Here is a 13,799-nt window from a genome sequence, read left to right as displayed (position 1 = left end):
CAATGCACATCTTACCACCCCATCGCACTATTGAATGTTGATGAGAAGATCTTTGCATGCTGTGATGCTGGAAATGCATCGGAGGGATAGGGCCTCTGCATCCTTGTCCTTTACTGCTTTTTATTGTGTGTTCTGTTGTGTTTTCTGTGCAGGAGTTCATGTGGGACTCCTGGCGGTGCAGCTCTCTCTCTTTTGGTTTGGTGTACAGACCCATGGGATACCCTTATGGCACCCATGGGTGGGGGTACAACCCTGTGCCCCTAGTGTATGTTTTTGGGCACCTGTGTGTGGCCCACAGAGCAGAGTATGGGCTGTGGCAGCTCCATGCTGAATTTAACAGGTGCTCTGAGTATCCTCCATTTTGGGATACCCAGGCCCTGGCATTGAAATCAGTTGATTCCTGATAGGAAACAAGATGGCCCCTGTGGCCTCTTGCTTTCTATTGCCTGTTACCTTGTTTTCCCAAAGTCCTGGGAAGCCCTGACTCTGTCCCTTCCCCCTGACCGGCTGTTGGGTTGCAGTTCCATATATGGTGTTGTTGTGAAGTCCAGGCCAGACTGGCTTGAGCCTTCCCAGTGACTGTAGGTTGTGGGTACACCCTGTGAATGGGACCTGGGTGAATGGAGTGTGTGACCAATATGCACTTCTTGTTGTGGATGTCTAGTTTCTGGTGTTTGACACAATGACTGAGACAGCCCTGCCCGAAACTGGTATGAATGCAGTGTGGAGTGTTGAATGGCTGGGTACTTGTCCCAATACACATAACTTGTTGTCAGTGTCTTGAGAGAAGTGAATGGCCTGAATGCACTATGCACCTGATTGGCTGCCTGCCTGAATGAATGCCCTTCTGACCGATTGGTTGCCTGAGTGTGACCAAGCAGAATGAATGAGAGATCAACTAGTATATCTGGGGGCCTCTCACTGCTAGAATTCGTGTTCAGAAGCTGAAGAGAAACTGGAGTTGAAACTGAAGCTTAACCTTGAAGCCCTGCTGGAAGAGAAGTCTTGCTGCTGTTCTAGTTCATTGATCTGAAAGCTGCTGTGTCTCCAAGGACTGACCCAGAGAGGACCTGATAAGGCGCCCTCTTCCCGAGCTACGAGGGACCATCGTGCACCAACTGATCTTTGCCAAAGCTCCCTGGTAGACAGACCTACGACAGGCTGCCGACCGGAGACGGGGCCCGCCGCGGAATCACAAGGAGAAGCGCCCTAGACACTGTTGTCCATCATCGTCAATGACCGCCGTCGCCGACCAGAGCCGTCGTGCTCCCTTTGCCTAAGTAACATTTGATCCAAGGATGCTCTAGCCTGCAACGTCTACCGTTTTGTCCCGCCAGAGAAAGTCGTGGCCACTGACGTGCCGAAGAGCATCCACCGGTGGGTTTCCCGCCAGCTGACGTCCGTAGAGACGCCGGATGACTCGCCGCCCTTGCTGGGCCACAGTTCTTCACAATCTCTTTGCGGTACTGAACTATCGTTATCGAGGTGCCCCACACGCCTCTTCCTTGCAGGACGCCAATGCTCCGTCATCCCCGAGCACCACTAGGAATGAAGCTGCCACCTCACCGTCATCGTTCACCCCTTTTTCCTCATGGGATCTCGACGATCCGTGGCTCCTGCCTTAAAGGGAGCTGCACCAGAAGGATGTGTCGAGGACCCGACGGCAAACTCTGCTATTCCAGGTACATTGGGGTTGTATAACTATTTTAGAAGGAAATAAGACTCTTTTGAACAATATATGGACTGGGCTTGTACGATATATCTTTATTTACAGGTTGCCCAGGTGGGGGGGGATCTCCACACAGAATTGTGCCTAGTTGGTAGGGGTCAATATCCTGCAAATTTTTCTAACCAACTGCTTTCCTCCTATATCTATTGTTGGTTACTTTTTTTCCTTGATCTGTGTGACATTTGACCAGAGTAATAGTTGATGCACTTTAATGAGATCTGATAAAAATTTGTGGTACCACTTTAGAGCTGTATATATGGGCCATTGTAGATATTCTGAGCACAAAGTGAGTTATTGTGATAGTGCACATAACCTTGAATATTTTTTTTTTATTTTTTTATTTATTTGTTTGGTTAATACAATCAACCTTTCAAATTTTCCACATACAAGAGAAAACAAAGCAAATTGCATTTCATAATTATTTACCAGTAAACTTGTACAAAAACAACAATTTCAGTAAATGAATTTAACAGTCTGGGCTACTCAGTTGGTATTCTTTTTGATGTTCAGTAGGATTTGACTACAGCTTATTGTGATCATTAGGAAATACAGCATCCAGAAATTGTATGGTGGCTATCTTTATGACTAGCTTAGGTGATGAAAAGATGAATTGCCACAGATCTTTGTGTATATACCTATTTTGTTCTTCCAAATGATTTTTGAAGTATAGCTTACGAGTCGCTGCTAATTGAGGGCAGTACACTATACAATGTTCCAAAGTCTCTTTCTGGTCTAGAACTTTACAAAATCGGCAGTAATTTTCAGCCTTCGGGATTAAATTTCTGCGAGACAAAACATCTCGAGTCGGCCACAAGTTTAAACGAAAGCGAAGCAGCTTGTGACGTATTTTGGAGCATGGAAATTTGACCAAATAATCAGCCATGACACTGTGACGCTTGTGACCAAATAAATTCCGTTTGAAATCTTTGTAAGTTACGCATTTATTTTGGGTAGTACACCAATCATGCTGTTGAATTTTTTTTTTTGCGCTGCCTTCATTTGATAATAGAAGCTCCAGCGAGATTGATGCATCAGCTAATACATTTAGAGTTAACTTACACCATTGTTGGGAGAACAATCGATCTCTGCTTAATAGATGGACAGCCACCTGACCCAAGATATCTGGGCGATCAAGAGAGAGAAGACATTTTCGAAGAAATGCACAGTATTTCCAAGTAACATACGAAAAAATAGAAAGAGAGCCCAGTTCAAACCTAATCAACGGCAGCGGAGTACTTGCCGGAACATGTAGTACTTGCTTCCAGAAAGATGCTTCCAATCTATCCCACCAAATTTCTTTTTTGGGGGCCTGGGCCTCTGACCCGTAAGTTAAGATTGGAAGGACTTTCTGCACATACAAAGTTACTACATGTTTTGTTGTGAATTTGCCAAATTTGCCCATTAACAATTTAGCCTGGGCAACTAAAGTCTGAAGTTTGCCCTTAATTTCCAAATCTTGACTGGGGTTTGCAGGAGTGTCAATGATCAAAGTCCCCAAATATTTATATGTGGGAACCTTGACAAGGGCCAAATTATGCAATTTCCATGTGAAAGGTTTGACTTTTACTCCCGTGTGCCATTTGCAAACCATTATTTGTGTTTTATTCATGTTTATATTTAGGTGGTTTGCATCCACATACAATTCCAGACCATTTAAGAGATTTTGTAAACCACTTTGAGTTTTTGAGATGAGAATCAAATCGTCTGCATACAGAAGATATTGGATTTTGGTCAAACCCATACTCGGAGAGTCACTACTTATCTGCTTAAGAGCAGTGCCCAAATCAAAAATAAAAAAATTAAATATAGAGGCGGCCAAAATGCACCCCTGTTTCAATCCTCTGTGTGTTTTGAATTTAGCCGACAGATCGCCCCCCAAAGCAAGTCTGACCTGCATGGTAGTATTTGTGTGTAGGAGAACTATTAGTGATGTCAGCGAAGAGGGGCAATTGTATTTAATTAATTTTGAGAATAAAAGAGATCTGTCGACTGAGTCAAAAGCGACTTTAAAGTCAACAAAGGCTAAAAATAAAATCTGTTTCTGGACAGTATGCTCAGAAAGAAGTGTATTTAGAGTGAAAATATTAGGAATAGTGCCTACTTGTGCCACAAAGCCTGCTTGAAAAGGATCATTAAGTCCAGCCTGCATAGTCCATTTTTGAAACTCTCTTAAAATTATACGTGAGAAGATCTTACCGGGAGCGTCCAATAATGCTATGGGTCTGCAACATGTAGGGTCTTTCCTGTTCCCTTTCTTGAAAATGGGAATGATTATTGAGTGAGTCCAAGACGGGGGGAGCGTTTGCGTATTAATAATGGTAGAAAATATTTGAAATAGTATTTTGGACCAGATGTCCGGATGGTCTTTGAACATTCTGTTAGATAAACCATCAGGGCCGCATGCACCAGAGCGACTGGACTTCTTGATAAACAGGCGAATATCATCCAAATCAAAATTTAGATGAAACTTCGTCGTGAACTTATCGGATGATGGTGCAGAGCCCCCTTTTGGAATACTATATAAAATAGAGAAATAGGAAATCCAGTCCGCCTCAGTGACTTCGTTGGCCTGTATTATAGCCTGAGGCCCATTTGTGGCTTGATTGAGCAGGGACCAGGTATTAGCAATATTCAGGCTTTGAATAGTAGCCAATAACAGTTGGCTGTCAAGATGGTATAATGTGGCACGCCTGGATTTAATCCAGTTTCTAGAACTGGTTTTGATTTTTAATAACTGACTGAAACGAATACTATGAGGTAATTTCATAGCTTCTCTTTTTTGAAGTCTGAATAATATCTTTTGATCTCTGACTTCAGAGTTGAAGTTATGAAGAGAGGGAAGTCGAGTCTTAGGTTTAGATACAGTGCTCGCCAGAGGAGGTCGAAAGGCTTGAATCATGTCAGAATAGCAGATGTTAGAGTTTGCTACATTCAGTTGAATTTTGTTACCTTCATGATTCAAATGTGTGTAAAAGCGGGCTAAAGCTTTGTCCGTCCATCTTACTTTATTACCTTGAATATTAATTATATAAAGACTGTGTTTTAACTAATACAGTGTGTGGCCATTCCTTTTTGGGGTCTGGGGACTACACTGTACTTAAGAACCAGCCTGCATCACCTCCTGAGGAGCTAGGCCTTGATTGCTGGTCCATTGCTACCTTATAGAGAATCTTGGCTGGGGTCCTCTGTGCCTCTACTCTACCATATAGAGAGCAGAAGTACAGACCCCCCTCCAGTCTTTACACACGCATATTAGCAATGCGATTCAAGGAAGAATTGCCACGGATAATACACCCAGATCAGATGGGGTTTATAGCGGGAAGACAGAGCCCAGATGCAGTTAGAAAGACCCTTGATCTCATGGAACATGTGGGAGGAAGCCAGGGGGACCACGCACTTCTAAGCTTAGATGTGGAAAAAACATTTGATCGCGTATAATGGGGATTTCTGTTTGCAGTGTTGAGGAAAATAGGGGTGGGAGAGAAAATGTGCAGAGCTATCCAAGCCATCTACTCTGGTCCCAAGGCGAGGGTTGTGGTGAATGGGGCGAAATCCAGAGAATTTGGGCTAAGTAGGGGCACTAGACAGGGTTGCCTGCTCTCCCCACTCCTCTTCGCCCTGGCAATGGAGCCCCCGGTGAGGAGATCCAGAACGATGTGCAGCTGAGGGCGATAGGGGTAGGGGACGTGTCCCACAAACTAAGCATGTATGCAGACGGTATTATGATATATCTCTCAGAGGTAACAGAGGCATTGCCAAGGGTATTCCGGGTGGTAGAAAAATAGGGGAGCTTATCGGGTTTCAAGATAAATGTTAATAAATCAATCCTCCTCTCACTGGGAGAGGTAATGGGAGAGCGAAGAAGGGGATGGAATGGACTGGGGATACAGATAGAGGAAGGCAGCTTTAAATATCTCGGAGTGAGGATCCCTAGAGAACTGGACAAACTATATGAGGAAAACTTCCCCCCACCCCATTGCATCGGCTCTTTGGGGACCTAGATAACTGGGCGAAATTAACCATTTCATGGGTAGGACATCTAAATGCACTCAAAATGGTCCTCCTCCCTAGGGTGTTATACTTATACCAGGCGCTCCCAATAGAATTGCCAGATGCGCACTTCGGAGAACTAAAAAGGCAAATGATAAGATTCCTCTGGGAGAGGAAAAACACAAAGTGGCCTATAGACTGCTGGTACAACCCAAGGAGAAAGGGGGGGGTAGGCTTCCTGGAAATGTGTACATATTATAGGGCAGCCCAATTCATAGCCCTGATCCCCCACTTGAGGGAGGATAAACAGAAGCAGTGGATGGAAATTGAGAACCATCTGTTCCACCCGTGATGCTCGAAGAATGGTTGTGGGCACCACTAGAGGCCGCCCCGACTAAGGTACCGAGGAACAGGATCCTGGGCCCGCTTTGGTCCCTCTGGAAAGTTAAGAAGGAAATGGTGGGGAGAACAACTTGGCCCTCACCCCTAAGCCATATTTGAGCACCCCCATAAGAGACCGGATCCCCGGACATGAGAGAATCCAGGACTAGTTTGAGGGTGGTGTGGAAAGGGTGGGGAAAGTCATGAAGAAAGGTGCGTTTATATGGCTAAGTGAGCTTGAGGACATGTTGGGAGGGGGAAAGATCTCAGTTTTTAAATACTTGCAACTCAAAGGGGTGCTCATGTCTGAAGATTGGAAGGAGAACCTGCAAAGGGAACTGTCACGTACAGAGAAAGTGATGGACACAGGGAAAGGGACGAGAGAGCTTATTTCCACATTATATCAGGCCCTGGTGGAAGCACAGGGAGGCGATATAGAGGGATACAGGAGGGAGTGGGAGCGGGACATGGAGATAGAAATGGAGGATATTCAATGGTAAAGACTATATGAGAACGCCCACCGCACCTCAGTAGCCTGCCAATTCACACTCCATGGGTTGAAACTCTTGTACAGATGGCAATGGGATCCAGCGAGACTATCACTGATGTTCCCGGGAGTCGATCCCCAGTATTGGAGGAGGTGCGGGCAGAGGGCAGACTACTGGCATATGTGGTGGGCATGTAACAGGGTTCAGAGATATTGGAAGGAAATTCTGGGCTGGATAAGGGATCTAGACGGTGTGGAGACGGAGGGTTGGACCCTCTCCTGGTGTTATTTGTAATAGAGGTAATAGAAGGGGACTGGATTAAGCTTCTGCATATGCCACACTTTTTGCTACTGGCAGCCAGGGCAAGCATTGCAGGAGGTTTGAAAGGGGAAAAGCTCCCCAGCAAAAGACAATGGGCCGCCAAGATCCTGGACATGTACAGAATGGAACAACTCACTAGACAGATGCATGGTCAATCTCCATCAAGGGAAATGGAATGGGCCCCCTTCCTGGGAAAATACGACCCAGAGAGGCCCCACCAGGAGACGATCAATAGCCCGGGAGACTCAGAAGGAGTAAACAACAGTGAGGGAAACTGCACAAAGGGAAGGGCTGGAGGGACGTAATGCCATGGAAAAGAGAGGGGAGAATAGGCACAAAGTGGACAACAGTGGATCCTACCACGGATCTCAGAGGGGAAAGATGTGAACTGCCGGAGATTGCCGTGAGTGAACTCCAAACATATAAATGGAGGAGGTGGCACAGGGATCTGACGGACGCGGGTCCCAGTGAGTTCCACGCTACCCTCATTAGAAGAGCATGTTGGTTTGAGCGGGAGGGTGTTGGCGGGGGTTCAGTATCGGGGGGGTGATTGGGATGATTATGCTTTTAAGAAAAAGTTAAAATGTTCTCATGGTGCGATGTATAACCAGTGAACGTCTAATTGCAATTTGATATATATTCATCATGTTGATTTACCAATAAAACCAATTTGAAAAAAAAATAATTTGCTTTTCTGACCTTTGCCTGGATTTAAGAATGTGACATCATAGTTCATTTGGATGTTCTATTGTGAACAATTACTTTTTTGTTTCCTGTATGCTTTAAATAAATCCTGTGTCTGCTTTTTTTGGGCCAATTCCAATTTAGTACTCTTCATCCAATCAGTTCTTCACTCACAATCGCTTTGCTCCACCTGCTTCAAAAAAGACTCAGGCAACATCTTTAATTTTATGAGCTGCCATTTTAAATTACTGAATTTCTAGTTCCTTTACTGGCCCAACCTCGTGGACTATCTGCTTGTTCTGGCTCTTGCGGGTTCCTTGTCATGGTGTTCCCCCATTCTGCCCTGCACGGGTAGGAGGATTTGGAAAACCACAGCCCCTACCACTATTATAAGAACTAAAGTAAAGGATCCCTTCTCCTGTTATATAGTTTCTCCCCAAGTTCAGTTCAATATGACTTTGTAAATGTGTTTTTGCCACCACTCTCATCAAGTTATGCAGTTCAGATACTGGATTCTTCCAGGTCTTAATATGTTCCTTCACTTTCTTTCTCCTCTTTATCTTTCATTCTTCTTTGCCCTTTGTTATCTCCTTCCTGTCATAGAATGTTTCAACAACTTTCTCTTTGTTAGTGAGAATTCTCCAGAATGGCTAGTTGTCGTTACCTACTGAGTCCCTCAGCCACTTTACTGGATTTCTAGGATTTTTTTTTTGTTACCTGGTAAAAGAGTGTAAACCCTTTTTTCCCACTCTTACATGTGTTTTGCTGTTAACATGTTTGTGTTCATAGTCTGTGGAGCTTCACTTTCTCCATAGGTATCATCTTTTTACTGTTTGTCATTGACTTTATTAGTCTTTTTAAAAGCAAAGACCCAGTACAAACTATCTTCCATAGAGTACTGGAAAGGGTTAATAGTTATCCCTTTTTGTCTGTTTCTCATGGAACATTATTTCGTTCCCCTTTCTTTAAGATTTGGCTGGTGGCAGTGGTATCTACCCTAGTTTTCCTACTGCGGTCTATGTAAATAGCCTTGGTACTGTTTTAGGCTAAGTAAGTAGCCACAAACTGAAATCCGCTGGACCCCATTTACTTTTATTTGGTTCCGGCTGGGTTTATTCACCCTTTCTTTTTGTAAAGGCTTTCTTGTGTTTTACTCTGTGCGCCAAACCACGTTTGGTTCCTTTGTTCGCCGTCCTTTGGCGGGCTTCTGCACAGAAGCCCTCCTTAGGCGCCTGAATGTCTGAGAGGGGACATGATGTGAGGGAGGGGTTTGAGACTCCCTGCACAGGGTATCATTGGAGACCCATATCACACTCTGTATGATTGGCTGTGGTGACTGTCCCGCCAGGACAGCCACCCTGCTGTGTGATTGTCAGCCAGGCTATGTGAATGGGGAAAACTGCATAAAAAGCAGGTCTCTGGGACTTGGAAGGCAGAGTCGCTGTGGATCGAGAGAACCGAAAAGAAGATGAAAGAAGAGGACCACTACCATGACTGAACCTTCCAGTGAAGCCCTGTTGCGGGTCTGAATCTCCAAACTTTGACGACAGAGAAGATCTGCAAGGAATCTTCTTCCCTTGAGCTGGTGGGACCAACCAGTTCGCCAAACACCAAGCAAGGCCTCCCTCCGCTGGTCGAATTTGCTGTGCACAGCTGGAGTGCAGCGGATAGCCAGGAGGACCGGACCCTGTTTGAGTTTTAAGGAGCGCACCTTTTATTCGTTGCTTTGCTCTGCTGCTGGTTTCTTCCCTGGGCAGTGCAGGACCCTCCATTCTTCCTCCTTCGTGTCAGTCCGACAGTCGCGTCAGGAACCATGAGCCTGCCGGATCTGCCAGGAACTTCTGCCTCAGCTACAGCCTTCTTCTTCATTTAAGGTACTGTTCTAACCCGGTTGTTCGTTCCGTCCGACCGCAGTGAAAGTGTTTAAAATCTTTCGCCAATCCGAGGGCTTGTCCTTCTCTACTCTTTTAAATAACTTCTCCTTCCACCAACTTCGTTTCAAACTCTTGGCAAAGACTTAACCGCAAACTACTCTGAACTGTGTGATCCCCTGCAAAGACTCTGAACCATTAACATTGGCCTAGGCCTATTGATTTGATGTGAATCCTCATTGTAGCAAGCCTTTTCTAGATTGCCCTGCCTACTTACTTGTTGGTGGCGCTTAATTTTGTATAACCTTGTCTTTCCCTCCCTTTTAAATTGCTGAAGTGCCATTTTGCTCACACTTAATTTTGAGTCTAACTTGTCCAGAATATATTGGGTGTTGTGTAGTATATTAAGAGTGTGATTTTTCTGCTGCTTTATTTAGTGAACTGTTTTACAAATGAATGTGTAAATAAATGTATATTTTTTACTCAGAAACTTGAGTCAGTGTTTGTTTGAACCATAGTAATTACTGTCCTTTGTGTAACTTCTGATACTGTTGACTTTACTCTTGAGATAAGTCTGGCTGCTCAGCCATCGCTACCACTTTACTGTGTAGTATGGGCTTGTACCAAAGGTGAATTGTACTGTCACTTGTAGTCTTAACTGTATGTGCTGTTCCCAAAGGGTACTGCATATGATTCTGCCTAACACTGGTGTACAGCGGTGAGGATCAAGTATAGTGATTACACTTAGAGTGCTGCTATTACCTTGGATCAACTAACCACAAGGCTAAACATCACTATAAAGCAACATTTTAATCATGTCTGAATGTAAATCTACAATCAGGAGACCCTCCTTAGTTACACTGTTGATTATCTGAAAAATCTATGTAGAGAAAGGAATCTCTCTGTTAAAGGCAAAAAGTCAGAATTAATTGAAAGGTTGTTAGAGAAACAAAGTCTGGAGAGTGGGTCTGAAATACCTGACCCTCCAGCAAATGTGGAAAATGATGAGGATTATAATGTGTCAGTTATTATGGATGAGTTAGATGAGGCAGATGTGCCTCACAATGTAGGCCTTACTGCTCCTCTACCTGCTCAAAAACCTCAACCTTTGTCCACTGGGACCCCAGCAGGTCCTATACTCAGTCCTGAATTCATTGCTCTAGAAAAGATGAGGCTTGAATTGGAATTCAAACGTATTAATGCTCAGACTGAACAAAAGCATCAAGAACTTAAGCTCAGAGAAATGGAGTTCAATCATGCCTTAGAAATCAAAAAGTTGTCTATTGAAAATTCTTCTCTCCCAGAGTCTTCTAGGTCTTCCCGTTCTAAGAGACCCTGTATGCCTAAAGAAATTGTTGGTATGAATGAGGCTAAGCTTGATATTTTGGATTAGTTGGCAATGTTTGAATATAACCATGGGATTCAAGACATTACAGGGAATCAGTTGATTCCTTGGCTTTTCTCTAGGCTATCCACTGTTGCATCTGATGTTGTGATGGAGTTGGGGGAGGTGGATAGGATGGATTATGATTGTGTGAAGCTAGCTTGAATTGCTAAATTTGGGAAGACCCCTTCCCAGTACCTTAAGAGGTAGAAGACCTTCCAAAAGCATGATGGTACCCCTTGGGCTATCTGGGTATGTGAATGTTTGAAGAACTTAGATGGTTGGGTTAATGGTTACAGAGTAAACACTTATGAAGGTATGAGAAATCTTGTTATGTTGGAGCCAATTCATGATGCCTGCTCTCCTGAGCTCAGACAGCACTTGGCTGATTCTAATGAGATAGATCCAAAGAGTTTTGCTAAGGCTGCTGACTTGTGGGTTGCCACCAGGGCGGCTCACACGGATTCTGGGGCAACTCAGAAGAAGGATGAGGGAAATCAGCGAAAGAAAGATAACAAGGAGAATTCTAATACCTCCAATCCAAAAGAGGGCCAAAAACAGCAACATTAGGGTAAACCACAAGGGAAACCGAATCAGGCTAGTGTACCATCTGGACTCAAACCAGATGGAGGTCAGAACAAACCCCCATTCTTCAAAACATTTGGGAAATGTTTTGTTTGTGGGTCAACGGACCATGTGAAAGGGGATCCCAGATGTAAGGGTAACTCTTCAGGGGTCCACACTGCCTCCTTAGCCTTCTCCCCAGAGGAAGAAGCACCTATGGAAAGTGGACATTTTCACCTACTGGCTGATGAACCAATGAGAGTCTCAGCTAGTGTTTCTTTAGTGTCCCTGGGTTTGTGGTAACAATAGAATTTAAATGTCTATAATTCCATCCCAGATAATACTAAAAGGTATTATAGAGATAGTGTTCTTGTGAATGGCTAGGAGACCCCTGCCATCAGAGACACTGGAGCCAGCATAACTGTGGTTGAGGAATCATTTTTAAAGTTGGAGGATGTTGCTAAGGCTCCCAAACGCCTAACCAAGTTAGCTGGAGGCCCTGTGCAAATGCTTCCCCAGTTACCAGCTCTCATCCAGTGTAATGATATGAAGGTCAAAATACTTGTTAGTGTGCAGAGTGAAGTGACTGGGAGAGTCCTGTTGGGTAATGACCTGAAAACTCTTGGAGTTCTGTCTAGTTCCCCCAGGCCTCCCAGTAAAAGGAAAAAATAACTCACTAGACATGCAAGGGAGAGGACTTTGAGAGGCTCTCCAGGGGAATTGATACAGAAAGCTATCACCCCCAGTCCACAGGAATTGCTCAATGTTATTTCAGGAAAGAAAGAGGCAAAGGGTAAACCCAAGACCTCTAAGAAGAAAGCAGATAGCACCCCTGTGCTACCAACAGGGATATCCCCAAGATTGTCCAAAGTCACACCTGTGACTCCTCCACTTGATGAGGCTAAGTGTGAGGTACAACCCTGTGTGGTTAAGCCAGCTTCTGAAGAGTCAGATCTGGAAGAAGACATAACTATAGTTGAAGATCTGGATCCTGTTGACCATCCTGAGCTGCTGTCTTTACTGGCAGAAGGTGGACCCACCAGGGCAGACTTCAGCAGAGGACAAAGAGAGTGTCCTCCCCTTGAAGGTCTTCGACAACAGGCAGCTTCTCAAATTGATGGGCATGAAGTTGGAAAACATAGGTTGCACTAGGAAGATGGCCTCTTCTACAGTGAACCAACTGAGTCTATCCCTGGGGACTGCAAAAGACTTGGAGTGCCTCTAGAAAACAGACGCCAGTTCCTAAAGTTGGCCCATGAGATACCTTTGGCTGGTCATTTGAGTTTCAAAAAGACCAAGGAAAGGCTCTCCATATACTTATACTGGCCTAAAATGGGTTCAGAAGTTGACAAATTCTGTAGGAGCTGTCACACTTGCCAAACCTATGGCAAGAGTGGGGCCAAGAATGTGGCACCCTTCGTGCCTCTCCAAGTGGTGGGATCTCCTTTTGAGAGGGTGGGCATCAACATTGTTGGTCCCCTTGACCCTCCCACATCTTCAGGAAACAGGTTTATCTTGGTTGTAGTAGACGATGCTACTAGGTATCCCGAAGCAATGCCTATGAGGACTGTTACGGCTCAGGCTGTGGCTAAGGCTCTACTTGGTATTTATTTTTTCCAGAGTACGGTTTCCTAAGGAAATTATATTCGACAGGGGGTCCAATTCTATGTCCCACTACATGCAAGCCATGTGGAAAAACTGTGGTGTCACTTACAAGTTCTTTACAGCCAACCATCAACAGACAAATGTACTGGTAAAGAGGTTTAATCGTACTATGAAGAGCATGATAGGTGCTTTAGAGGAACCCCTTAAAAGAAAGTGGGACCTTCTACTGCCATGCCTTCTCTTTACTTATAGAGAAGTCCCTCAGGAGGGAGTTGGTTACAGTCCCTTTGAACTTCCCTATGGCCATCCAGTCAGAGGTCCATTGGCCCTGATTAAGGAGGGGTTGGAGAGTGCTCCTTCCCCCAAGCCAGTCAGAGTGACTGACTATGTGATAGGCCTCCGGAGGAGAATGTCACACATGATGGCAGAAGCAAGTGATAACTTAAAAGCAGGTCAGGCTCTGGTCAAACATTGTCATGATCAGAATGCCAGCATGGTTGAGTTTACTCAAGACCAGATTGTACTAGTTATGGTGCCAACAAAGCAGAGGGCCTTCCAGGACAAATGGATAGGACCCTTCAAGGTTGTGGCCAGACTTGGAGAGGTGACTATCTGGTGGATTTAGGCAGACCTAAGGAGGCTCCCAGAGTCTTTCACACCAACCGTTTGAAGGCATATGTCTCAAAACCAGAAATGGGAGCTTTGCTTCTAGCTTCAGCTCAAGAGGAGGAGGAGAGTGAATCTCTACCTGACCTACTCAGAGGCCAACCTTTGGATGAGAA

Source organism: Ambystoma mexicanum, chromosome 13, assembly GCF_040938575.1.
Source record: "Ambystoma mexicanum isolate Mex_15411 chromosome 13, UKY_AmexF1_1, whole genome shotgun sequence".
NCBI classification, from domain to species: domain Eukaryota; kingdom Metazoa; phylum Chordata; class Amphibia; order Caudata; family Ambystomatidae; genus Ambystoma; species Ambystoma mexicanum.
Note: the sequence above shows the minus strand (reverse complement) of the source record.